General features: G+C 38.9%; 1 long non-coding RNA gene across 17 annotated transcripts in view; it reads left to right on the top strand.

Annotated features, from left to right (window-relative positions):
- LOC128852689 (uncharacterized) overlaps window positions 1-26,224 on the top strand; it is a 101,668-nt gene that overhangs the window by 35,827 nt on the left and 39,617 nt on the right. The window contains exon 14 of one of the 17 annotated variants that reach the window (XR_008450677.1): window positions 21,147-21,565. The exons of the other annotated variants lie outside the window; for them this stretch is intronic. This is a non-coding gene — a long non-coding RNA (uncharacterized LOC128852689). Of the gene's footprint in view, window positions 1-21,146; window positions 21,566-26,224 lie in introns of those variants that run through there. 17 annotated transcript variants of the gene reach the window in all.

Consider the following 26,224-nt stretch of genomic DNA (forward strand, 5'->3'; position numbering starts at 1 on the left):
GCAACATCTGACAATCCATCTTAACCTTTGATTTGCAAACTGAGTCCAGATGTTTTAAAAGAGTTGTCTCTTAAGATTTTATCCTGACTATGGCAAGAGAATTCTACAATCATAAAATCAGTTAGGTTGGAAGAGATCTTTAAGATCATCAAGTCCAACCAAGAAAGAAACAGCGTCCACCTCTTGGTGTCTCAGAACCACTTTTGCTCAATGGAGACTGAAGGAAAAATAATACAGTATCCAGTTATAATAATTTTAAAATCTAAAGTATTCTCATCCTGTTTGGTATTCTCTTCGTTTTCTCCTGGTTTGTGGCTGTTTTTATCTCAGCTCCCAGGAATGCCTATGGTTCCCTCTTTCTTGTTATTGGGGAGATCAGAGTCCGCCAGTTCTCAGATGATACAGCATTATTATTATCATTAACATCTATTCTGACTCCATTCAGCATACCCAGATACGATGTACTGTCAAATTATGCAGAGTTTAATAACTTGGCCAGTTTTCAGTGTTCCCTTCATCAGATTTAATTGAACTTTAACTTCAGTCATTTAAGACTTGATCATTACTTTCAGGGCATGTTAAAGTAGGTAGTAATTATTTCTGTATAGTATAATATAAGAATCCTTATGGGTTTTTAAGACACTTTCCCAGTTTCTCCACTTTAATTAAAGTATTACTTTAAAACTATCTAAGAGGCTATTATTTCTGAAGAGTGATTTAATATTTTGACCCTTCTTCATGCAAGCAATAAATTATTTGGAAGGCAAACATTTGCAGGTAAGCAGGGAAGCGAAGCAGATTGAATCACTTTTCAGAAATGGAGGAGAAATTTAAAAAAAATTGTGAACTGTTTGCGTTGAAATTGTCTGCCTCATTGCCTTTCTCCTGTGTGGCTGAGAATTGCAATAAAACTGGGAATACAGCAAAGATTAATGGTTTTGCAATGTTAGCTTTCTTGTAGAGGTGGATGAGTCCTTGGACAGACAGACTCATCCGTGTTTCCATCTGAGGAGAATTCTGCTGAAAGAATATCTATAGAAAGGACAGAAATTAATAAGGCTGTTAACATACCACTGTTGTTGACTTGAAAAAATGAAGGTGAAATATGGTCTGAGTCTACCTGTGGCTGCAGCGCATACAGAGGTACCAAAACTGTTGTCAGTCATGTTGATTTAACTTGATGCTTTGTAGGTTTAGATTTTACTATTAGTTATCTTGAACCCATCCGTTTGCAGCCAGCAAAGTTCCACTAGCTCCATCCAGGAGCATGTTGGAGTCCCTTTCTCTACCAGAGGCTTAGACAAGTACTGGGATCTGGGAATATCTGCCTTGTAGGACTAGGCTGTGTGCTGTCCTGCTGCCTCCTGGCCTTATCTTAACTGGGGAGATTGGAATTGGTATACCTGAATACACACCAAATCAGTTCGTAGAATGTGGCCGTGATGATTTCCTATTTTTCTGTCTTCACGAACACTGTTTGAATTAATCTGAAGCCCAAATAATTTGCAAATTCACAAATTTGGGTGGGATTTGGAACAATTTAGAATAGGACAACAGAGCAATATTACAATTACAGCATCTCAGTGTTGCCATCAGCTTCCAGTTCTGACATCATTCAGTGGCTGTGTTACAATTGGTGGTGATGGTATCGTAGACTGCATTATTTATTCACAAGCTAGCAAACCCAGGCTTATTTATCCAGTACACAGGCCATTAATTCATGATCATTCCAAGAATATAGCCAGAATTAAGATTAAAGTGAATTTTGTAGCCTGTGTAAGAAAATAGATGCATTGCTGAAGTTTAATGGAAGGTGTCCTATCAAACAAATACAATTTTGCTGCTAATTAAATGTTATTTGCAGAATTTTAAGAATAGATCCATACTGATTCTAATACTAGAATAAGGATTTAAGAATAATACATTTTCAACAAAATCTTATACTTCTATTTCATATGGAATCAGAGTATAAAAGTAATAGAAACAATAAATGTTGTGATAATATTTGTTAAGACTAATTAAAACCTGAGCAATTTTGAAACAGACTTTACTCATAGGTGTTGGATTGTGAGATCCAGGGCATATATCAATAATGGACAATACACTAGATGTAAAAATCTGTGTTTGTTTTTTAAATCTACTTTCTATTTCATAGGAAAACACACCAAAAAAAATCTACATAGTCAGATTTATATCTTCTTTTTGTATCTCAGGGATCAATGAAACCCTCAGAGTTGGAAGAATTTGTTCAATGAAGTAATTTCCCTACATTTGTAAAAGCCAATCTGGTGAAAATTCAATTAATAGAACACTTTAACAAAGCTTTCTTAGAAAATTAGGGTTTTTACATGTTTGGGAGGCTATCTGTATGATTAAATGCATTTTTAATGCATGTTTCACCTGGATTATAAATGCAGATGTTAAAGTGTTTGGATTCATTGGATTTTTAACAAACCCAGGAAGTGAGGAGAAGACTGAATTAAGGATGTGTAGAATGTTAGGAGATGATATCTTTCCATTTCATTGCCTTGTGCAGAAAGACCTGTTTTCTTTTATTTCCTGTAATGTTCTGTTCCACTCTCTACATACAATAAGTAGAAACCTTTGTCTTAGGCTTGACCATTTCGGTTCCTAGAACATTACTGGTTGTCAGAATGATTTTAGGCTTTTTTAGCTTCATTTCATCTTAAAATCATTATATAATATCTGTTGTTTAGGGGAAAGTAGGGGACAAACATCTGGTCCTCCTGCTGGAGTGAATGACACCCACTAGGAACACTTCGGGAAACTGAAGAAATTATTTCTGGTTTTAATTTGCATGAGTTTATCATGATGTTATTTTCGGGAAACTGGTGTTTTGTCCACTTAAGTGATAAAACAAACAAGAGGAAAAGAAATACTTTTTTTTTGTATTGAATATTTTCACTATGATGTATCATAACTCTGCTCCCTCCAAAATTCTATATTTAATCCCATCTATTGTAATTTTTCTTAAAGATATGAAATGTGATGACTGCTGAGTTTTGAAGCTGTCTCTACTACAGAAAACTCTGTGTCCTGCAGAATTTCTACTGAATAATAGAGATCACTATTATAATGAAACCATCCTTATAATAATTATTTTCAATTATGTGGTAAATAGACTGAGAACCATGACTCGCTATCGGTTTGTCATGGATAACTCAACTACCTCATCACTGAAAGTGTCCAAATATCTTTTGTCTATATCACACCTCAAAAAGAAGAATGGAGCCATGAATTTCTTGTGAACAATGACACCATTTTCTTTTAACCATATTTATAAATAGCAGCCCCTCAAAATTTAGGATTAGCTTCCATAAGGTCATAGAACCATTGCAGGGGGAATCTTAATAAGTGCATAACTTCAGGTCTGGAAAACAATGAGATGCAGCACTTGCTAATTTGTTTGAATGGATGTGCCCTAGAGTATTTAAATAGGCGTTTATGAGCAAAGAGAATCAGAGGAAATAAATTATGCGGCTTTTCCGCCAGTGCTCATTTGCATTGCAGTAAGTGTGCATTGGCGCCTGCAGAAGAAAACTGATAAGCTGCAGTGCAAAGGATCAAAAACACTAAAAAAAAATGAACTGCATTGGGCACTTGTCACCCGTTTGTACAGTGGCTGTTCAAGATATAATTTACTTGTCCTGCTCTCTTCATTGATTTGTTAGAAGGAAAGTTATAATCATGAAGAACCCGCAGTTCCCGTTCACTGAAAATTAATCAAGTAAAATCTTGATCGCTTAAGTGAGCAACAGCTTTTCTTAATACCGGAAACAATGAAGAATACAGGTTTTGAACAGTTTTACTGTTTTAAATTAATAACTTCACATCTGCTTAAAAAGATAACACTGTCCTGAATAAAGCATGACTTTCTAGCTTTGTATAATGACTCTTTTTCAGATGATATTACAGAGAGACGTAGAATATGAGATGAACCTTAATTAATATTCTTTCAATTACAATATATTTCACCGTCATATTCTTATAATATTCATGAACTAGTGAGGAGCTGGTTATAAATCTAATGACTAGGAAACTAAAAGAATATGAGAGTGCAACTCCATCGCCTCCTAGAGAAGAGAACTATTTAATTCTTACCTTCCATGCATTATTCAAATCTTTGCTTTTAAAAGTAGAGGCAGTCATCCAAATTCTGCCATCACATATATGCAGAAAATACATAACTATTAAAATTTCATTGAAAGTTCATTTCAATTTTGTTCAAGTTCCTTGACGGGAAATGTAGCCTTGTGTGGATTACATTCTGGGACAGTATACAGCTTGGGGGTTTTTTGCTGATTTCTTTTGAAAGTTGCTATAACGATTCTGTGTTATAGCAGCTTTAGTGATGGTGTTTTTCAGCTCTTTTAGATCCAGAGCTCAGGTTGCCAATATTGCCATTGGCAAGAACAGGTGAGTTGGTGGCACTGGGCTGTGGTGTTTGCTGTCAGATAACACTCTTGTTTAGATTAAAAAAAGTCACAGAAGAAATAAAAGCAGTTTTTACCAATTGTATTGGAAGGGATCAGTGCCAAATGCTCTCCCTTCTGAGGTGTACACCTCAAAATTTAGCATGTGTGTATGTGTGCGTGTGTAACCTGTTGACCTCCATTCATGATCCATTAGCAACCATCTCTCGACGTGTTCCAAGTAGACTGTAGTTGATTATGATGGAGCCCAAATAGGCCGTGTTTGATCCTGAAGTAATCAATGGATTGCTGGGTTTGAGATATAGTCAAAGACAGCCTTGCTTTAGACTTTAGACAGGATGAAATAAAAAAAAGTTTGTTCAGAACATTTCCACAGTGACTTAGCAAGACATAAATTTGATTTTTACTACTTTTTTTTCCCTACCCAAGGCCAGCCACATTTAGGCAATGGAGCTGGCTCCATATAGTCCATATTCAGGATATTGACCTCAGACCACGTGGAGTGTCCTTAGAAGCCTCGTGCTGGTGGCTGGCTCCTTGCCGTCATCACAGCCATCCCTAGTGGGTGCGGTCCTTCTTTTTGGGTATCTCACAGAGCAAAAGCCATCTCGGTGGAGAGGCTGCTCATACGTAAACACGCTTTCAGATTCACGCATTTGAGATAAAAAGCACATTTAATAAAAGTTGGCAAGGCAAACAGCAATATAAACAGGTTTTGTAATTAGAAAGCAGCTTTCCTTTGCTATGGCATTTGAGATATAAGACAGGACAGTGCAGTGATAAAAAGAATAACTGTTCAAAATAAGCTGCATTGTGAGAGAAAAATAATAATTTTTAACAATCAAAAAATAAAATCATGCCCACCGTTCCTGTAGTTTAGAAATAACACCTGACAAAAGAAATAAAAGCTTGATAGTAACACATAAGTGTGAAAGAAACCACTTTTCTGTTGACCTACTCTAAAAGTCATTAACTAGCAATGTGCTGACAACACAGGAAAAATAACTTCACAGAGACTTTTATTAGTTTTCCTACTGAGCTTCAAGTAATATCAGAGCCAGTTTAGGAATTTAATACCAGAATTATATAGCATATCCTTTACTATTTCACATTGCATCATTTGGGTTGATTTTGTTGACTAATTCACAAAACATAAACCTAACTGTTCATTTAAACGTTAAGTTCCAGTCACTTTAATAATGAAAAGTAATCCTATTTGATTGTAGTTTAAGATCAAACCATTTACCGTGCACTGTAAGTAATGGGATTTGTTTATATTATTCATCGATACTATAGTCTGAATCCTTTAGTCACTTTCAAGTTTAACTAAATAACCTATTCTTAGAACTACTACTTTCAAAACCTACTTTCTCAGCAGAGATTACCTGACCTCATGATTAAATCAACACCATCTACTGCAATGTGGACTGGTGGGCAGCGGTCAATACCTACTCCAAGTGAGCAGTGATTTGCTTTGATGGAGCTGAAGTGATGCCACAAAGTGGAATTTAATTCATTATCTATACCTACATATGTAACTTTTTAATTGGCACATTTTACCAATGTCTACTTATATAGAGGACAAGATATAATAAACCCACTGCTATTTATTTGTAGTGCTTTGGGACAACCTTATATTTACTGGAGCATGAGAAACTGGTGCTACATCATCTCAAGGAGATATACAAAAGACAGGAAATTCCCTTTTCTCTGTCCACTTTAAAATGATGCTAGCTCTGTATTACCTAGACTAAATCATATTTTTTTATCAAGAAGGGAATATTTTTCAGCAAAGGAAACACTGGACTCCTCAAATCAACTTTATGTAGGTTTGTTTTTAATAAAACTGTCTCTAGCCCTTTTTCAGGATTAAAGTACACTTGAACTTGAGCGCTTGGGGGCTCAGACTTTCACCGTCTAGTGTGTTACATCTTTCATAAGTTAGCAACATTGGGTTTTGAGTAAAAGTCTCATGTAATTTATTACTATTTCATGGGTTACAGTTATTGAAGGACATGATCATGTTAATTCTACCCCTTCCAAAGAAAGGCAATATTAAATTTGAGAAGACTTAAGTCCAGGATGTGACTAGACAATAACAGATGGTCTTATCTAGGTTCCCTTTCCCATAAAAGACTGGACCAGATGAACTTTTAAGGTTCCTTCAATACTGGCTGTTCTGTGGTCCTGTGAAGATCATAGCTTGTCCTACGTTTCTGCTATATCAGTTGTCTGCCCAGAGCTGCTCTTAAAAAGGCAATCCAAATGAAAAAAAAACAAGCCAAAGAAAACCTGACAAAGAGCGAGCACTCAAATAAAGGAAGTGCTCTAATATTTTTAAAAAAATACCGGGGTGTATAAGTGCCTGACACACGGGCGCATTTTTTGTCAAAAATGAAATAATCCTGTTAAACTCAGCGGGCAATGCAAACCCAATCCCAATCCCACGGGTAATGTTCTTGCAGAAGATGGTGATGCTGGGAGACTGTGCTAAGGGATGCATGTGGGAGGAGAGTCCAAGACCAAGCTTCTCAAAAAAGATATCTCTACTTTTTGCAATGTCTTTTTCCTTAATGCTCGTGGTCATGCAAGCCTTAAGAAGGGGGAAAAAATAAATCTGGACATAGAAAATAATATCTAATATGGCTTTTTTCAACTGTGGTCCTGTCCATGTTCTGTGCTGCTTGACCTCATAGCAATGGTTCCCTGTAGACTTCTCAAAGTCAAAGGAATCCAGGATTTGTCAGATTTACTCCATTTGGAGTTCTCAGAACTTGGCTGACAGGTGAGAGCACCAAGGTGGTGCCGCTGAGCTCCCAACTGGGAAGGACACCACTGCAGAGCCCTTGAATGTCAATTGTGTTTCCCTCTTAGTTTAAAATAATCCAGATTTCCTGATTTTTACTTTTTATTTTATTTTTTAAAAAAACTTATTTTTCCAGCTCGGAGAGATGAACAAACAAATAGCTTTCCCAGCAGCATGAGATAAAATATCTCTCTTCTGTATGCCTAAAGTGAATTCTTCTGTCATCACAATTTCTTCTGCAACATAGGTATTTTCCTCCTTTCCTTTTTAGGATTTATAATTATTTAAGAATGTGGTTAAGATTATTATGCCAGCCAAAATAAAGCCGTTAACAATAAAGAAAAACAGATTGCTTAATTAAATTCAATCCTTTAAAAATTTTCTATTTTTAAAAAATATAATTTCAAAGTACATTTACAGTGTTGCTATTTATTTAATTTAAATATAACAATAGGTTTTAAAGTGTTATGATTATTCCAGCTGTCTTCCTTCCTTTCAAAAACCTCCTAACCATCTGAAAGATTTGATTCTTTTCCTGTTTGAATTAACTAATTTGCAGGAAATCTTAGAGCTCTCATTGAAGATATGATAATTTAGCTTCTACAAAGCTAACTGGATTAGCTGTTAGACATTCCCTACAGCTTTTATAATCTACAAAGCTGGGCGTTCGGTGAATAGAAGCACTTAGGCAAAGGTAGACCTTTTCGCAAGAGACATTTCTTTAATTTGTTTTAATGTGCGAAAGTCATCGCTGAATGCACCATACGTTACGAGGATGTCGGTGATAATATTATGTTCTATCTCCAGTATATTGTAAATTAAGCTTCCTCCCTCTGAAATCCACTAGCTCTCTGTGACACAGGTATCAGTGTTTTGTAATTGCAATACAAATTGCTTTCCAAAGAGATCGTGTTAAGCTCTTGATTTCTTCTGTGACATTCCTGAAGAGGTGAAGTACTTTATACTTATCATTAAAACCCAGTGATCTATACAAATCACTTCCCAATGTGGTGCTCACCCTGTTACGCTGAGACAGATAACCGGTGCATCCCAGATGAGCTTCAGCTTGCATCTGGGTGACAGATAAGAAATTTCATTGGACAGGTTTCCGCTGTGATAGACAGAAGTAATATCTCTGGCAGCAGGAGTACTCTACCACTTCAGTCTGTATAACGTTAACACTTTTGGAGTAAACAGCTTTTATGCACGAGGAGATTTATGGAACGTCTCAGGAAATACTCCACCGCGTGCGCTCCTGCATGGAACTAAGGTCTCAGGTGCAATGCAGAAAGCCACTGTACATTAGTTAATACTTAATAAACATAAACGCGACCTGGAAGTGTTTGGCTGAACCTTTAAGGAGGGAAGCTAATTGATTCAAAATCAGAATTTTCATGGGGAAAGTTCTATATCGAACTTTAGGTATTTAATCTTTTACTTGTCAGGAGTATGGTTGCTCTTATATAATGAGGTAGAAAATAGCAGAAGCTGCCTCTGCTAATAATGATGATATTTCTTCTGTCTCTCTCTGCATGTAAAATGCACGATTAAATGCAACACAGGCAGGAAACAGAACTGGGTTTGCAGTTGATTTAGTTGTAAAATACAGTGCTCTCACAGTCTGCTAAGGGTAAAATATTTTCAGAGGACTGGAGCACAGACACTGCTGGGAAACAAATCTGTGGACAAGGTGCCAGTGCTGATGACAAATGCCATTATGCCAAAACAGCATTGCACTGCAGTTTGCAGGATGATGAAGAGTTGCTATTTGGTACTTAGATGACACTCCAGATCATGTTGCTACGAGGGAACACAGGTCAGTACTACCCAATTCATTGCTGAAATACCTCTCTCCACTATAGAGTACCTAAAGATTCTTTTATATGGATGTGGTGACTGGTTGAGAAATGTTATTACGAGATATGCACTTCTCTTCCCCGTACTACAAGATGAATTCATTCAGAAATGTTTTGTATATTCAGGAAAAATCAACAGGGATCACTGAAAGGAGGATATTAGAGAAGGATGACTTAAGACAAAACCTGCCATCGTTATTGTGCCCAACAGCACAGACTGACGGTGCTCCTGGACAGGCAGGGACAGAGATCCAGGGACAGGTCTCCAGTGAAAAAAATAGTAGGAGGATAAGGAAAGAGAGCCAGAGTGTTTGTTGTTTACTATTTATACTATACTAAAATCTTAGTGGTAATTTGAAGTTTGTAGGAAAGGGTAGGTGTTGTCCTTGAGAGGGTACAGTATATATTTCCGAAGTTATATCAAGAAGAGTTTTAATGGGAAAGCTACGTGAGACTGAATTGCTCCTGCACTAAAAGGAATCAGAGAATCAGAATGGTTTGGGTTAGAAGGGACCTTAAAGATCATCCAGTTCCAACTCCCTGCCATGGGCAGGGACACCTCCCACTGGATCATAGAATCACTAGGTTGGAAAGGACCCACTGGATCAAGTCCAACCATATCAGGGATCAGGCTGCCCAAGGCCCATCCACCATGGCCTTGAACACCCCCAGGGATGGGGCAGCCACAGCTTCCCTGGGCAACCTGGGACAGTGTCTCACCACTCTCATCATGAAGAATTTCTTCCTAATGTCTAATCCGAATCTTCCCCCCTTCTAATTTAAAGACTTTCCCCTTCATCCTATCACTCCATGCCCTTGTAAAAAGTCCCTCCCCAGCTTTCTTGTAGCCCCTTCAGGTACTGGAAAGTCGCTATAAGGTCTCCCAGGAGCCTTCTCTTCTCCAGGCTGAACAGCTCCAACTCTCTCAGCCTGGTCACATGGCAGAGGTGCTCCAGTCCTCTGACCATCTTCATGGCCAAAAAGAGAAAAACAGGGTTTGATGTTTGGATACAAGACATCTAACATTGTGGTTTCATAGCTGGACATGTTAGCTGCTGAAACCAACCTTCTAAAAATGTAGGATACAAACCCTGTGTTTTACTGCGTGTTTTAGGACTATACGCTGTATGCAGTAATGATGATGGAAAAATATAAACAGTGTAAGTTACTTACTAAAAAGTTCTGAAACCAATGGGCACAGATTTTTTTGATTCACCTTTTTAAGGCAGAGTGGAGACAGCAGGAGCCCAAATTGAAAGTCTCCTCTGTCTCCTCCTCATTGAGGAGCAGGAAGCAAGAGGTTGTGGGTTCAATGAGACTCATTCCTCACATCCCAGGGGCAGATGAGAAACAGATTTTTACTTTCCCTCAAAAATGATCTTAGAAACAATATAAATCAAACAAATAGATGAGTTCAGTTCCTGTGCCTTCTGAAGTACTTTTTGTATATTGCCAAACTCACTTCCTAACATTTTTCTGATGGAAGGAGGAAGAGATAAAAAAAATACCTCGTTGAGAGCAGACAGCTTGTGTGAAGAACATAGGAAATCCAACATCCCTCTCCCTGGTTCCCCTAAAAAAAGAGAAAAGAAAACAACGCAGTTTCTGAAACGACAATCCTAAGTACTATCTCACAGCAGAGATAAAATAATGGAGTTTGATGTGTATTATGTAACGGAGGAGGTTCCGTGCAGCAGCATTTTGACTGGCCCTGCTTCACTCATCTCCCACTAGCTGTGGCATTTGACTTGGCTTGTAAACAAGTAGAGAGCCCTAGATGCCATGGTTTTACACACAAGCAAGTAAAATATCATTTCCCTGCATAAATAAAATTATAGCAATGGATTACTCATATTCTACATTCGAGTATTTAAACGAATTCAAAAGATATGAAAGCACATAACACGTCTCTTGGAAGACTTTTTAGAATATTTATGAAAACAATTCATAAAATTAAATCCCACTAGTTCTAGATTAGCACTTGGCATTTGTCAGACTAATAACTTCTCTTAGCTAGAGGGGACACCCCTGATTTTCAATAATGCTTAATGGGCTTTCTTCCTGATATCTATTTGCAGTGTTATTCTTATTCTTACTTATACAAATGGCACTGATCTGACAGGACTGCATTTTTATCTGGGATGTAAACTTTAATCTGTCTTTTTGCTATATATATTTACACGTGCATTTGGCATATCCAGCTAAACCACTTCTCACATTTTTTGTGTGCTTAACCATCAGTTTAAACATGACAATTCACATCCATTAATAAGAGTTAAATCATATTTTTTTATGCCAATGCTGACAAAGTTTTTTACATGATTACCTGCATTTTTGGAGGGAAGTTGGTCTTGGTTTGATTAATACATCACAATTGTTTATGAACTGTGTCTATTTGGCTCTCACACTCTATACCAGAGACAATATTTATAGAGGTCTCTTAAGATACATATCTATCTTTCTGGGTCAAACAAAATTCGGGATGTAATAACAACTACATCAGACAGGTATGTAAGTACTACAATAGAGCAAGTTTCACACTTCGCAGGTGGAAAAGGCTTTGATTTTTGCAATAGTAAGATCAGTACAATATATTCTTTAAAATTACACTAAGCTGAAAATGACAATTTGAGAAAGGTATTTTTACCAAAGCCTGTCATACACCTGTGTTTCCACCCTGCAAGTTCCTGATTGCACTAGTTGGATAATGATTAGGAAAAAACACTTAATAAGAATGTCCTTATTAGGCACTTAAATCCTGTTATCTTAGCTCTGAAGAGTTTCTCCCTTATTATAATCTCCACCTTTACCTTCTGTTTCTTACCCATCTACCTAGGCTAAATGTGCAGACAGAAAGCACCACCATCACATATGACTTATATTTATTTTCATAAATTTTCATTGATAGAAGAACAGAATTATATTATCTACCTTGTTTTCCAGCTGAATCTGCTCAGTAATTGAAAAAAATGTGTATTTTCGCCTGGAAGCTCATTGTTTATATATGCAATTTTGCTGAATTTGGCCACGAAGTTAAAAAAAAAAATGCATCCAAATTGCCACAAAGTGGCTGGAAACTGTAAATGTGGGCTAGTGGTAAGCAAAAGATCTGTGAAAACAGTGAAAGAAGTGACTCTGTTTGCAAACTGTGGTGTGAGCACTTTGATCTCTAACTGAAAATCAACTCTGAAATCCAGAATTGAGTACCTTCTCAGGGAGAAAGGTGTCTACTTAATGCCTCGGCTACATTGCCCTCCAGGTGACAGGAAGGTGAATCAGGTTTTAAGTGTCTGATCTACCACACGTGCAGGCTAGGTTTATTTTGGGACCTAATCACGTAGCTATGTCCTAAAAGTTGATGAGTTTATAGCGCATAAGTAAATAGTAAACTAATCTGGCATAAATTTTCTTCAAAATAAGGTAATTCATTCTGAGCATGGTCTGCTGACTCTTTCCCAACCACAGCTCTTCAATACCCTTTGAACTTGGACTTTGAAACTTGGTCTGTGGCTTTAAAACATTATCATCTAAGGGAAGTACCAGCTTAGTTAGCAACAAAACCTGACCTGAAAAGTTTGTGTAAATCCTGGAGGGCCCAAGTGACCTCTTTGAGTGTGAACGGGGTGCCAGAGATCCTGCTGCTACAGTTGCTCAGAGTCAGTTTGACAATTTGGTCACAGCATCAGGCACTTCTGGCAGAAATGTGTGTTTAATACAGAGAACATGAAAGTCTTGTTTTTCTTGAAGAATAAGAAAAAGAAATAATGTCTTATCTCCCACTTCTGTAGCCTCCTTTGGGTCAAGGCCCAGCTCAAAAGCTCTTTTCTGGAGATTTTCCTGTGATTCCATTAGTCTTCTCATTTGTATGTTTGTTTTTTCCTGTCTCCAACTTCAAACCCAGCAGCCTGCACATGTGTTTTCTACAGTCCTTTGTTTTTGTTGGATAAATGTATTTGTCTTTAGACTGGAACACATAATCAATGTCATGATTTTGCCCAATAATAGAACATAATGAATTAAGCCAACCAATTTAAGGGTAAGATGGTGGTAATTTCTGTGAGTTTGAAGTTCTTCAGTAGACTAGAAGAAAGGCTGCAAAAGAACAAAGAGAATACATTAGTGTAGATAAATTTAAATGAAAAAGACCAGCTTTTATGCAAAATAATCATTGCGTACATCATAAGTGTTTTCTTTTTTATACAGTGTCTACCACTAAAAATCCACTGCTAGTTGTAAGAACATTTTAAAGGCTATTAAAACTCATAGCTGTGCTGTACACCCTTCAGAGTAAAAAAATAGAGGAATCATTTATAGTGCTTATTATCATTTCTTGAATGATCCGTTAAGGTTTCTGGAAGGTATTTCTTCTTTGGGGTGCTTTGTTGGAAAATAGTGTCCCCTGGAGCCCTTTGTGAGATAACGGTGTGGGTGCCTTATTAAACAGGGAGGTACTTGGTGAGTTTGTATGTCTTCAACCAGGGCAGAAGTTGTGTGAGAGGGGTCTGTGTACTTCACACGTTCACTTTCCTGCTTCAGGAGGTGCTGCTGTATTGCAGGTCTGGAAAACATGAGGAGCATCTATAGTGGAACATAAAAAGCATGAAATAAGTAGGATAATCTATTGCATAGTCACTAGCTTCCCATTGGGCTGTTAATGGAGCACATCTCACCCTCCATTTCTCTGGGTAGCAGGTGTTAATGACTGTTCTGTGGAGAAGCAGCTTTGTCTTCAAGTGCAAACACTGCTTAACGAGATGATCTGGTGAGAAATCACTCTAGAGCTCTCCCATTAAACGAGCTGTTTATTTCCCTCATCATTGTGGCAGTTATTGCCATCTCTCTCATATGCATTTTATTCCAAATACTGATACCCACAGACAGAGAATCTCTGGGTGGGAGTGCTGTGACTCCATAGGATCTCCATCTGTGGTTCAAACTGCTTGGAAAGGTCCAGCAAAATGAGAATTGGGTTAGAGTTAATTAATGCCATCAGACAATGAGAGGAAGGGCAGTTTGAGCTAAATATTGCCCTTTTTGTGTTTGGGAGATCCCACGGTCATGGCAAGGAACTGAGGAGGACTGAAGATGTTGTCTGGAGCACATCATGCTTGCTGGCTTAGCATGAAGTTTCTGAAGAATACTCTAAATGCCTTTATTATATGGTCACACTTAGGAGTCTTCTAATGCTTTCTTGCATATTCTTCATACTAAAAGGTCACATTATTTGGTTCCAGTACTATACAAAATTAGCAATATCTCAGGAAAAACATCTAAGGGTCATTGCAGCTAGACTGATAAATATTACATGACTGCTGAATGTTCAGTAGCTGTAATTAAAGCTGACGAGAAGGTTGCAATTAGTAATAGGGAGAGGGGAATCATAAAAAGTAAAGACACTCAAATTATTTATTGCAGACGTTTAGACCCTGATCATCCAGAGACTCTCATGTTTAATGTGTGTGTACTAAGTAGCCGTTTCAGGTTTGGCTGTCATCTGCAAAATGTATATATTACTCTTTCTTTGGGGGAAGTGCATGGTCTCTCAGCAAATGAGGATTTTTCCTGACATTTTGGAGGCTGTGTTTGAACTACTGGTGGTATGGGCCACTCTCCATGCAACAACTGAGTCCTCTTGCACCATACCAATTTCTTAATAGAAATATTAAGCCCTTGCTGATTATTGCTACAGTGTACCTTTTTTTTTTTTTTTTTCAGTTGATGTGGGTTTTTGATGCATCTGGAAAATGTAGTGGATTTTGCTTACTGAAAAGAGTTGTTTGAACTGAAGTTGTTCAGTGTTTATCAAAATATAGGAATATATATGGGACTGCCAGGGCAGCACTTGCAGGAGCCCCAGAGCAGGAGCAGCCCTATAAGTCGGAAAGGTCAAGGCAGATGGCAGCAAGGATAGCCCACCAAAAGACTGGTTAATTTGGCAAGAGATGAATAAGGTAAAAGAAAAGGACAACAAAGATAGAATATCATTAATTCCTATGAAATAGCATTTTTTTCCTGAACTTATCCAAAAGCATTTTTTCCTAACTTTCTAATTAGTTTCTGATGAGTTACGGACCAGCCTGTAACTGTGTTACTTCATTCCCTCATAAAGACATTAATTGACTTTTAAGGATGTTTTAAAGCTATTGCCTGAGTTAGGAGCCTTTCCACTTGAGAACTGAAGGGATTTTTAAGGAGTGTTTTCAGTCCACATTTTGGCTTGTGCTCTGAAGAAGTTACCAGGCTGTATGGAGCAGATCAAAAGGCTGCAGTTGTTTGCTGTTCATGATAAGTTTTATTAAAGAATTTAAGATAAGTGGGTGACATTCAGTTTAGTTGAGACCAAAATGAAATCACAGGCCAGTCCCTAAGGATTTGTAGAAGAGCTGAGTCCTGAGAGGCTGACTGAGCCCATGGGGTGATTAGGATGGTCTAATGCCAAAGGAGAGGACAAAGGGTCTGTGCTACACATCCATGCTGATCTGTGAAGAACCTGAATTTGGCTTCTCTCATTCTTCTGTTTACCACTCTGCTTTTGGAAATCACTCTCTTGAGCTACTGTGTTGATTCTGATTTATTTATTTATTCGTATCTGTGACAGAAAGCAGCCATTCTGCTGTACGCCACTTGAACATTTGCTGTAGCCGTGGGTATCTGGTAAATCCAGGCTGCTGGTTGCAAAGTGCTCTGGGAAGGATTGCATAGGTGGAGGACACTTGGGGTTGGTTTCCACCTCAGGAGTAGTCTCCATAGAATCATAGAATCACCAGGTTGGAAAGGACCCACTGGATCATTGAGTCCAACCGTTCCTAGCACTTGCTTAAACCATGTCCCTAAGCACTTCGTCCACCCGTTCCTTAAACACCTCCAGGGAAGGCGACTCGACCCCCTCCCTGGGCAGCTGTTCCAGTGCCTGATGACTCTTTCCATGAAGAATTTTTTTCTGATATCCAGCCTGACCCTCCCCTGGAGCAGCTTGAGGCCATTCCCCCTTGTCCTGTCCCCTGTCCCTTGGGAGAAGAGCCCAGCTCCTTCCTCTCCACAACCTCCTTTCAGGTAGTTGTAGAGAGTAATAAGGTCATGCTCACTGAGTGATTTCATCAGCAACTTGTGAATCTTAGTCTTACCCTGTAATTCTGCTTTTGAGCTGTTTGCAGTTCCAGCAATAATCCTGGTTGTTAATTCAGGAACTAGCTCTCCGAGCAGAGCAATTTATCTGGCATACATATAATATTGTGCAACCCAAACATTTTGCAACCTCAACAGCTTCTGCCAAACCTTCTTACAGGTAAGACACAGCTTTGTCAGTGCTACCTGTGTTGCCCTTCAGCTAAATGTATATCTAGATGAGTACCAACAAAGCAGACGCCAAATCTCAAGTTAGACACAAAGACAAAATGAGGAACAGTATGTATTATTACTATCCCAAATTTTAATCTTCTTTAATAAACATCACAATTCTGGTGATATGAATTGAGCTTTATGTTGATATTTAATACACCCATCTGCCGCAGTAGTCCAGAAGGACAATTAATTATGGATGTAGGCAAGAGATGTTGTTATGTATTGGAAAGATGCCATGGCAAACAAAAGGATGTTTTTTAGTTTTGAGATCTTGGCATCTGTAATCTGAAAGGCCTTCATGTTTATTAAGCAATAGAAGATTTCCATCAGTTTGTTTTTTCTCATCCAGTCCACAAATCTCAGATTCACTGGGCAAATAGCACTGATTCCAGAATTTTGGTATGGAATGACATGATTTGTAAGAGTGAAAACAGAGGAAGGAAATGTAAAGCCGTACTAGCATACCACCAGCAGGCTCGACCAAAAAGTACTGATCAAAATTACTTCTGTGTTTGTTTTTTTTCTTAAATAAACCCAGGACTTTTTTCAAAATTAAAACATTAGGTTGAGTTTAGAACCAATGCAATAGTTATTCTTCCCCTTAAATTTCACATGTACACTGATACTCTCACAGAAATTCACAGCTTCATTTCATTAAAATTCAAAGTAACACTGTGTGGTGAAAGGATGATGCTGAGAAAATCATAAGAATGTTTTTAAAGAACCAATCTCCCATCTGTCTTTGATACTACATTTTTATTTGATTTGCTTTCCCAAACTTTTCTTTATTCCTAGACACCTTATACTATCTATCTATCTATCTATCTATCCATCCATCCATCCATATTGACTACATTAATTACTCATTTATATTTTTTCAGGCTTTTACCAACACATGGTAGTTTAATACCATAGTTTCGTTATTATTAGAATTAGTTAACCTAGGTCTTGATTAGTATAGAAATCAATTTTACCAAACACCTCAAATATTCTGACAAAAAATGCCACAGTTGCATCTTCCCTTCTCAGAACCTTCTAAGGTATTAATGATTACATGAAGCCAACTACTTAAGCTTATATTTCACATCCTTGCATTTTTGAAAAGCTAAAATATATCTTAATAGCATTGCAAAGAACATTTTCCAACAAAAAGATGTGTGCATTGCATGGGAAATATCAATTATTGAGGCAAACCGGAAATCCTCTCATGAGGAAGTGCTCGGTTGTGGTTGAATTGAGTTCCTGTCCCTCAAAGTCTCTCTTCTCTGGCAATGGGAGACAACACACTGTAGGGCAAAGGGACCACCAAGTAACCATTCTCATAGGGCAATATTGCTAGTAATAATTATAAAAATCTGAGAAAAAAATACAATTAAATTGCTGGAATTGACTGTTTGCCACGTGAGAGGGTGTCACTCTGCAGGTGAGTCTGGGCTAACACGCATGATCCATTACCATTCAAAGAATTCTATTGTATATCAAGAAATTCCCCCTCAAATGTACTGGCTGGAAATTTTTAAGTGACTAAACTGTGTTGAATCACACTTTGGTTTTGTTCTGGTGTTTGGGTTGGGTTTTGGGTTTTTTTGTTGTTTTTTTTTTTTTCCTTTTGCAATTAAGTTTTTATTAAATGGAAAGGGAAAGTATCTTGTGTATAAAATTAGAATAAAGTACAAAGTCAAGGGTTTTCGATTTGTTTACTATCTTGCAGGAACAATTAGAAATTAACTGTGTGCTATGGATATCCAGATATTCTCTTATTTGTCGTAGTTCATAGTAATTTGATGATGAGAAAAAAATTATAATGTGGTTTTACAAGAAGTTTTACGGTGCCAATTTGTATGCTTTGTTCATCTGGAGGAGGAAAATGTTGCAAAATCTGGTAGATATCTCTGAATATCTAATAACAGAAGCTATGTTTTCAACTTGATTCCTGGATGTACATGAATTTTTCATAGCAACTGAGGTAATATTTTCATCATTTTGTCTTGAAGGGTGGAATTTTAACTTTATTTATTTATTAGTTATCTGTAGAACTGTAAAACTACAGTCCTCCAGTGAGGCTGGGACTGACAGGAGCTTGAGGTCTCTGTCCCTCCTGCTCTCAGCAGGTCACAGCTGCAGGTTGCTCAAGGTTGCATCCAGGCAGATTTGAGCATCTCAAGGATGGAGACCCCGTGACCGCTCCGGGCTGCCTGCTTCAGTGTCCAACCATCCTCCCAGCCAAAAGTTTTACTTATATTTTAGATTATTAAGGAACTGAGTTTGTGCCTTTTGTCTCCGGTCCTGTCACTGAGGGCCACGGAGAAAGGTCTGGCTCCACATTCTTTGTACCCCCCTATCAGGTATTTATAGATGCAGATAAGATCCCTCTGAGCAATCCTTTCTCCACGCTGAACCATCTTAGTTGCCTCCCTGCTCCAGTTCATTCATTATCTTCATGGTCCTTTGCCAGACTAAACCCATTGGGTCCTTGTGAGAATTACTCTCTACAACTGCCTGAAAGGAGGTTGTGGAGAGGAGGGAGCTGGGCTCTTCTCCCCAGTGACAGGGAACAGGACAAGGGGGAATGGCCTGAAGCTCCGCCAGGGGAGGTTCAGGTTGGATATCAGAAAAAAAATTCTTCACAGAAAGAGTCATGGGGCACTGGAACAGCTGCCCAGGGAGGGGGTCGAGTCACCTTCCCTGGAGGTGTTTAAGGAACGGGTGGATGAAGTGCTTAGGGACATGGTTTAAGGGAGTGTTAAGAATGGTTGGACTCGATGATCCAGTGGGTCCTTTCCAACCTGGTGATTCTATGATTCTATGCTTCTTGTCTCTATTGTCCTGGAGAGGCCAGAACTGGTCACAGTGCTACAGATGTGCCACAGCAGTGTTGAGCAGAAGGGAAAGATTGAAAGAATGACTTTCAATGATGCTTTGTACCTCATTTTTGGAACAGAGTCTTGGGGTTTTGTGTCACCTAAATGGTTTTGAAAGGGTCATTTTTGACTGCTACCATATTTTGCAGAATTTGCAGTCTGGGTGGGAGAATTCGCAGAGAAAATGAGATGCCAGTAACCTGAAAATTAAGGAAATGAACTGTAGAGAAATGTCAAGTGAATTATTTCAGAAATTTCTTCCATTTCACTGTGTCTTATCTAAAAATTTGTATCAAATGAAAATGTTAAGTATTTATATTATCTTAACTTTCATCTGACAAGAAGCAGGTCAGCTAACACTGGCAAATTTAGTATGCAGGAAAGTGGAAGTTGGATTTAAGTAACAAATGCACACAAAAATCACCACGGAAAATATGTCAAGAGCCGTTTTTACAAACTCCACTCTGTCCTTTATAATGAAATGTATTAATAATTGACTCAAGAATGCTTTATGCTTGGAGGTGATACAGACTAGGGTGTGGGGTGAGGCTCCTGCTTCTTCAGGACTACAGTTTACTTTCTAGCAGGAGTTGCATTTGCCTCATGCCATGTACATGTCTGTATGGTCCTCTAGTAACCATGAAACCTTCAACTTCTACGGAAGACCTAGAAATCAGGTTTTCTTAAATGCTGACCTTGGAGGTATGCAGAGGATGGGCCCCAAATTACAATCGTGCTTAAGGTAGCAGCCCTCTTCTTCCAGAGTACCAAAACTTCTCTGTATTTTAAAGCAGCAGCACATCCCTCCGTCTTTGGGCTCTCCGGGAGTACAGCAGTGAAGGTTTCAGACCTGGGAGTAACAGCCTTGGCTCATCTTCTCCCAGTGTGGGAGATGTGATGCTCATCATATCTTGCCTGTCTCCCAGGCAATAGCAATTATGAGTCCTCCTCACATTTCCTTTAAAAAAAAGTAAAGCACCATTTATTTAAAGCAAAAACATTACTAAACAAATATGTGTTGTAGAGAGAAGATGCAGCTTTCCTGGACACATATCATAAGGCCCTACTTCCACCCAAGGTCTTGCAGGTCCCACTCAAATTTGACATGAGCTGGGTTGATTGCTTTTTGACCAGATCATGACTGCCTCTTTATGCAGTTTTCCTTCTTCATATGGCAAGCTTGAAGTGGAACAACTATATATGAATATGTGGAACAGTGATTTACATTAATTACTTCCTAAGTGAGTGATTTCCCAGTAACTCCCACAGTGCAATGTACATAGATGCATACAGCCCTCGCAGCGAAGATACCGTGTTCTTTGAAGATTTCATACTTCCTGTTCCACAGTCAGATTTGTCATGTTGGAGGGTATCAGCCTTCAGGGACTGCTACACTGGAAAGAGAAGCAACATATGCTAGAAATGCAAACACATGTCATTACAGCTATTAAGGGGACTGCTGACGAAAAATACATGTAGAAAGAGTCTGTCATACACTACAAGCTTGATCACCTTTATGCATTGTAGGTGCAAATGTCAAAGCAACTCTTTGTTGATTAGTACTGAGGTGATAGAAATTAGTGAAAAACAAAAAGCTTATTGATTTCCAGAGCCCTAATCTAATTCATTATTTTATCTAGGTTTTAAAGGGAAAAGGAAAAGGAAATTTAATGTCATCTAAGCATCTAAGAGATGGAAAGTTTAAGCAGTAAAAAAGTCTCAGTTGTATTGAAAGTGTTGTATGAATGCACTGATAAAGATATTTAAAGATATACAGTCTTTCGAAAGATGGAAAATATTTGATCCTATGCCTTTCTGATTTTTGCAGATGCACAACTGTCTTGGAGAAATTAGTTGCTTTTGGATGAAAAAAACCATCTCCCAGGACTGCCCAGATAAGAGGCGTGGGTGACTACCTGTCACTGCACTTGTGTTTCTCATTGTCTGATCTGTCTAGCACAAACTTTGTGATATCAAATACCAAGTAGTATCATTAATATCATAATATCATTATTATTTCACATTTGGCACAATGCTGCAAATGCCTGCTACGTTGCTAAACCTTCTACACCAGTAACATACACTATTTCTTCATTGCATTTGGCATATTGGGTGTTACTTATTTTCCATTGGTAATAGGCAAAGGAGGTGCTCCATTTTTTAATCCCCACTGTACAGGCAACAGTTCACGGATGGGTTTTCTGCCAAGATTCCCACTGAAGACCCTCCTAGGTGTTGCACGTAGCCATAATGCACGTAGCCTAGGTGTTGCACGCAGCCATAGGAGGAGGTGGCATGGCCATGCTGGTTGACTATTCTGGGACTCAGGAGAGGCAGATGGGGGTCAGGTATGTTGCCAATACCCGAGGGCTGTGCGGAGACAAGGTCTGGGCCCCACATGAGTTAACACCACAAAGAGTGGCAACCAGAGAGTGCTTGTTAGGAAGAAATGTGTGTCAAATGGAACTCATTTCCTTCTGCAGAGAGACCTTGAGGTCTGGGGAGCAAAGAAAGAGGTCATGGGCTTTGACTCAGTGGTTTGTTAGAAACTCTCTGCAGAGCAGAGAACTCGTATATCACCTCGGCAATCACCGAGCACTAGCTGTCCTGGCTCGTTTTTATCCTAGGAGATGGATGCTACTCTTTTCTTTGGTGATGAACAAACTAGAAAATACTTCAGTTTTCTTTTTGAGCACAAGGGTATCATTCTGCTTGTTTATAAATTCAGAAAGAAAATATTCATTGAATAACCTTGATATCTGCCCATCACTGTTAATATTTGCTGTAAGTCCCATCCACTAATGGGATTAAATGATTCCTATGGTTACTATTGTTCTTGTCACACTTAAGCCCCTAAAGTACTTTCTCTTCTACAGTGATGTTACTGCTTCCAGGGATGCGTTTTCCCTTGATGTCACTAACCATACAAATTGGCTCTTTGTGCTTTGTAGGCTGCTTGGAAAGGTGATTGGCACCACACCTGAGAATAAGCGTGGGGTCTCTCCGCCTCGCTACTATCACTGCTCATGAGTGTCAAAGCTTGTTGCTGTCTCTGCTCTACATACAAGATGCTAAATTATTCTTTGCAGGGACTTTTCCTTTGATATTTGATTCGTATATACATGGATTCATAGATAGATGCTAATGCACGTAGTGGATGATAGCAAATACTACATTTAGTCTTCTAAGTGCACTGTTCTATTTTTATACTGTCTTTTGTGGTGTTTTTTCTTAAGGCAAAGACAATATTTACAGGGTTGGGGGAGCAGGAGGAATGACACAGAGAGGACAAGACAAAAATAGAACTTGCGAAAATATAAAAAATAAGATTTTTAGTATCATTTTGAAATTCCGAACAATTAGAGGAGGAGAAACGTCAGTCATATTATTGTGACCCTTGTATATTAAATCCTTGAATCTTAAGCAGTCAAGGTTATGGAATCAAGGAGGTTGATAATGTAGATTTTTAGACATGTTTCTTTGCTCAACAAATTCATCTGCGTATAGATATCCCTTCTGGCTGGATATGGCAAGTCAAAAAGCAAATTGAATAAGAACATCATCACCCGTCCTTCTCCATATCCATTTATGTTCCACACATTCAAGGCCCGGAGGATTGAAGCTGGAGTGGTTTTGTTATGTTTTGGCACTCATTTACTTAGACATAGAGGAGTTATTTGCTGAGGGATAGAACAGTCCCGAGGGAAGTCTCTCCTGTGGAAAGTGAATTTGTTTTGAATACCTCTATCACAAAATGCCCACCAGACAGATGTAAAAACTAGTTTACATCTATTTTCCTTGGAAACAGGCTCTGGTTTGACAATTGAATATTACCATGTATTCTTTCCATTCCATTGACATCGCTGGATCTGCACATTTTTGTATTTTCTCTGTCCAAGTTTGCTATGTACAACTAAATATATTCTTTGCAACTATGATGGTGTCTGAGCAGCATAATGTGGCTTTATCATGGAAAGTAAATAAAAAGCAGATGCAGAGCTTGTAGATGAAAATTACTGTTGTGGTAATCCAGAGTAGGAAGTAACAACTGGCTAAACAGAATTAAATCATTTAGCTTTTGCTTAAGCTGAAAAACTAGGAAAAAAAACCCCCATAAACTATCAAATAAACAAGAAGGAACAGGCCTAAGAAAGAATAATAAAAAAAAAATCCCTGTAAAAATGCCAAATACAAAGAGATACAATTTTCAAACTGTGACAGAAGCCTACAGTGTTACAGTGTCCTTTGATATGAAACTCGCTGCTGATATTCTAAACCAAGTCCTAAGTGGTCCTAAAATCAGTTCTAAATTAGTCCCAAACTGTTAACTTAGCCCATCATACATTCAGAGTGACAGAAACAAATTTTGAATGTGGAGCATAAAAAAAGACCTATTTTAATTTAAGCCATATTTATTGCAAGGCACTGCAAAATGCAGAAGAGCAACTGAATTGACAAGAGTAGGAAAGACCAGAATGATGCAAACTCAGAAGTTCAGTCCCATTCTGCCCTTTAAAGGGGCTGTACTAGAGGAGACTTTTTCTGCGGAGATTCTCTTTTCCTTAGTGCTCTGTCATACAGAAGCTTTCAGTTGGGTCCAGATGCACATTGGTATTAGTGTGGATAGGACTCGGGCACTGCAGTCATCTGAGCTCATCTTTCCTTCCATGCTGAGTTAAAAGAGACTTTGCATTCTTTGAGGAGAAGTGCGGATTGCAGGCAATAGCTACTAATACTGTGAAAAAAAAAATTCTGCTTGAATTAAAAAGCAGAATTATTTGGCCTCACTTTACTACTAATGGGTTTAGCAGTGGAGTGTGTTGTCATTGCATTACACCTGCTGAGATGGTGGTAAAAAAATGGCATTCACTAACTGTCTACTAATAATTATGTAACATATTAACAGTTTCCAGCGGCTGGTTTAATTGCTTCTTCCCTCAGCAAAAGAAATTTTACAGACTTCAGCCTGTTCTTATTTATGACACATTTAAAGCTTTTTTTTCAGTAATCTCAGCAGTGAATAATTGAACATGCATGGAACATGTGAAAGTCCGATGTGCTAATGTCCATCATTGCGAAGCCTTAGTGAGTATTTACACTGTAGCTTTTGTTGCCACAATTTATTTTCCCACTTGGACATTAAAATCTGAGTCTGGCTATAATAATCTTTAAACGATAAAACTAAAGATAATTGCATTTAAAATGGGCTTTCAGCGTAATGAGCTATAGTAGCATCGTTTCCTTTTTTATTTGCATCTCTGTTCACTGAACAGGTCAGATGTGTTGGGTTGTGGTGAGGAAGACTCACCCCAAGCAGACAGTGTTTCAGTTCTGCTGTTATCACCCAGATCATCACCAAACCTAGTGTTTTTGCTGGCAAACAATTGGGAGATCAAGAAGGCCAGAAACAGGCTTAGGTGCCGTACCTGGAACATCTAATAGTGCAGGTGCTAAAACGGCTACTTTGTACTCAGAGCATTGCTGGGGGAAGCCCAATGTATGGAAAAAGAGCCTGCAAGCGTGAGGATGGGTCAAGATCTTCTCTGATATGACTGAGAGCAGCCCTGCAGAGAAGGATTTAGGGGTGCTGGTTGATGCGAAGCTTGACATGAGCCGGCAATGTGCGCTTGCAGCCCAGAGGCCAACTGTGTCCTGGGCTGCATCAAAAGCAGTGTGGCCAGCAGAGTGAGGGAGGGGATTCTGCCCCTCTGTTCCTCTCTTGAGAGACCTCATCTGGAGTATTGTGTCCAGTTCTGGAATGCTTAACATAAGAAAGAGATGGAGCTGTTGGAACGGGTCCAGAGGAGGTTACAAAGATGATCGGAGGGCTGGGGCACCTTCCATACGAGGACAGGCTGAGAGAGTCGGGGCTGTTCAGCCTGGAGAAGAGAAGGCTCCAGAGAGATCTCTTATCAACCTTCCAATACGTGAAGGGGCTACAAGAAAGCTGTGGAGGGACTGTTTGCAAAGGCTTGTGGGGACAGGATGAGGGGCAATGGGTATAAACTGGAGAGGGGCAGATTTAGACTGGACATTAGGAAGAATTTCTTCACCACGAGGGTGGTGAGGCCCTGTCCCAGGTTGCCCAGGGAAGCTGTGGCTGCCCCATCCCTGGAGGTGTTCCAGGCCAGGTTGGATGGGCCTTGGGCAGCCTGAGCCAGTGGGAGGTGTCCCTGCCCATGGCAGGGGGTTTGGAACTGGGTGATCTTTAAGGTCCCTTCCAACCCAAACTATTCTATGATTCTATGATTCTATGGTGCAGATCAGGTGAACCAATTTTAGTTTAAAGTCACCCAAGGAGAAGTATACTTTATACCTAAGGAATTAATTGCATTTTATTCCGTATGTACTCTGAAACGTGGGATTTCCTTCTGGCCATCTCTGGTGCTCCTCTCTGCCAGCACTCATTGCCTTCTCACATCTCATTGAGTACAAGGAAGTACCTCGGCCCATTACCACCACAAGCTGTGCAGACCTACTTCATCCCCAGAGAATGATTTTGCAGTGCCATGAGCATTGCAGCAGGAGGAAGTCGGATGCTTTACGTGCATAAGAAAAAGGGATATGAAGAGGAGGCACATACAAAAGAAATTGCTGCACTGACTCCCTGATACAAGCGTCCCCTCTCTGCATGGCTGTCAGAAGTGTTGCTCTTTTTTAACTTCTCTGCCTGCACGTGTCCATGACTGAGTTTCACTTGTGCTCTTCTACATTCTATGGATTTTTGACTATGCATCAGTGAGAGCAGAAAATTTGCCTCCTTGACGTAACATGGCAAATTAGGCTACTGTATAATTAACATAGTTTTTTTGTAAGGCTATGCTAAAAGAAAGTTTTTCAGATTGTAAAGGCAAGCACTTGAAGGTCAAATTCATATTTGTCCCTGCAACCTTAATGCTTCTCCAT

Source organism: Cuculus canorus, chromosome 7, assembly GCF_017976375.1.
Source record: "Cuculus canorus isolate bCucCan1 chromosome 7, bCucCan1.pri, whole genome shotgun sequence".
Classification (NCBI taxonomy): Eukaryota; Metazoa; Chordata; class Aves; order Cuculiformes; family Cuculidae; genus Cuculus; species Cuculus canorus.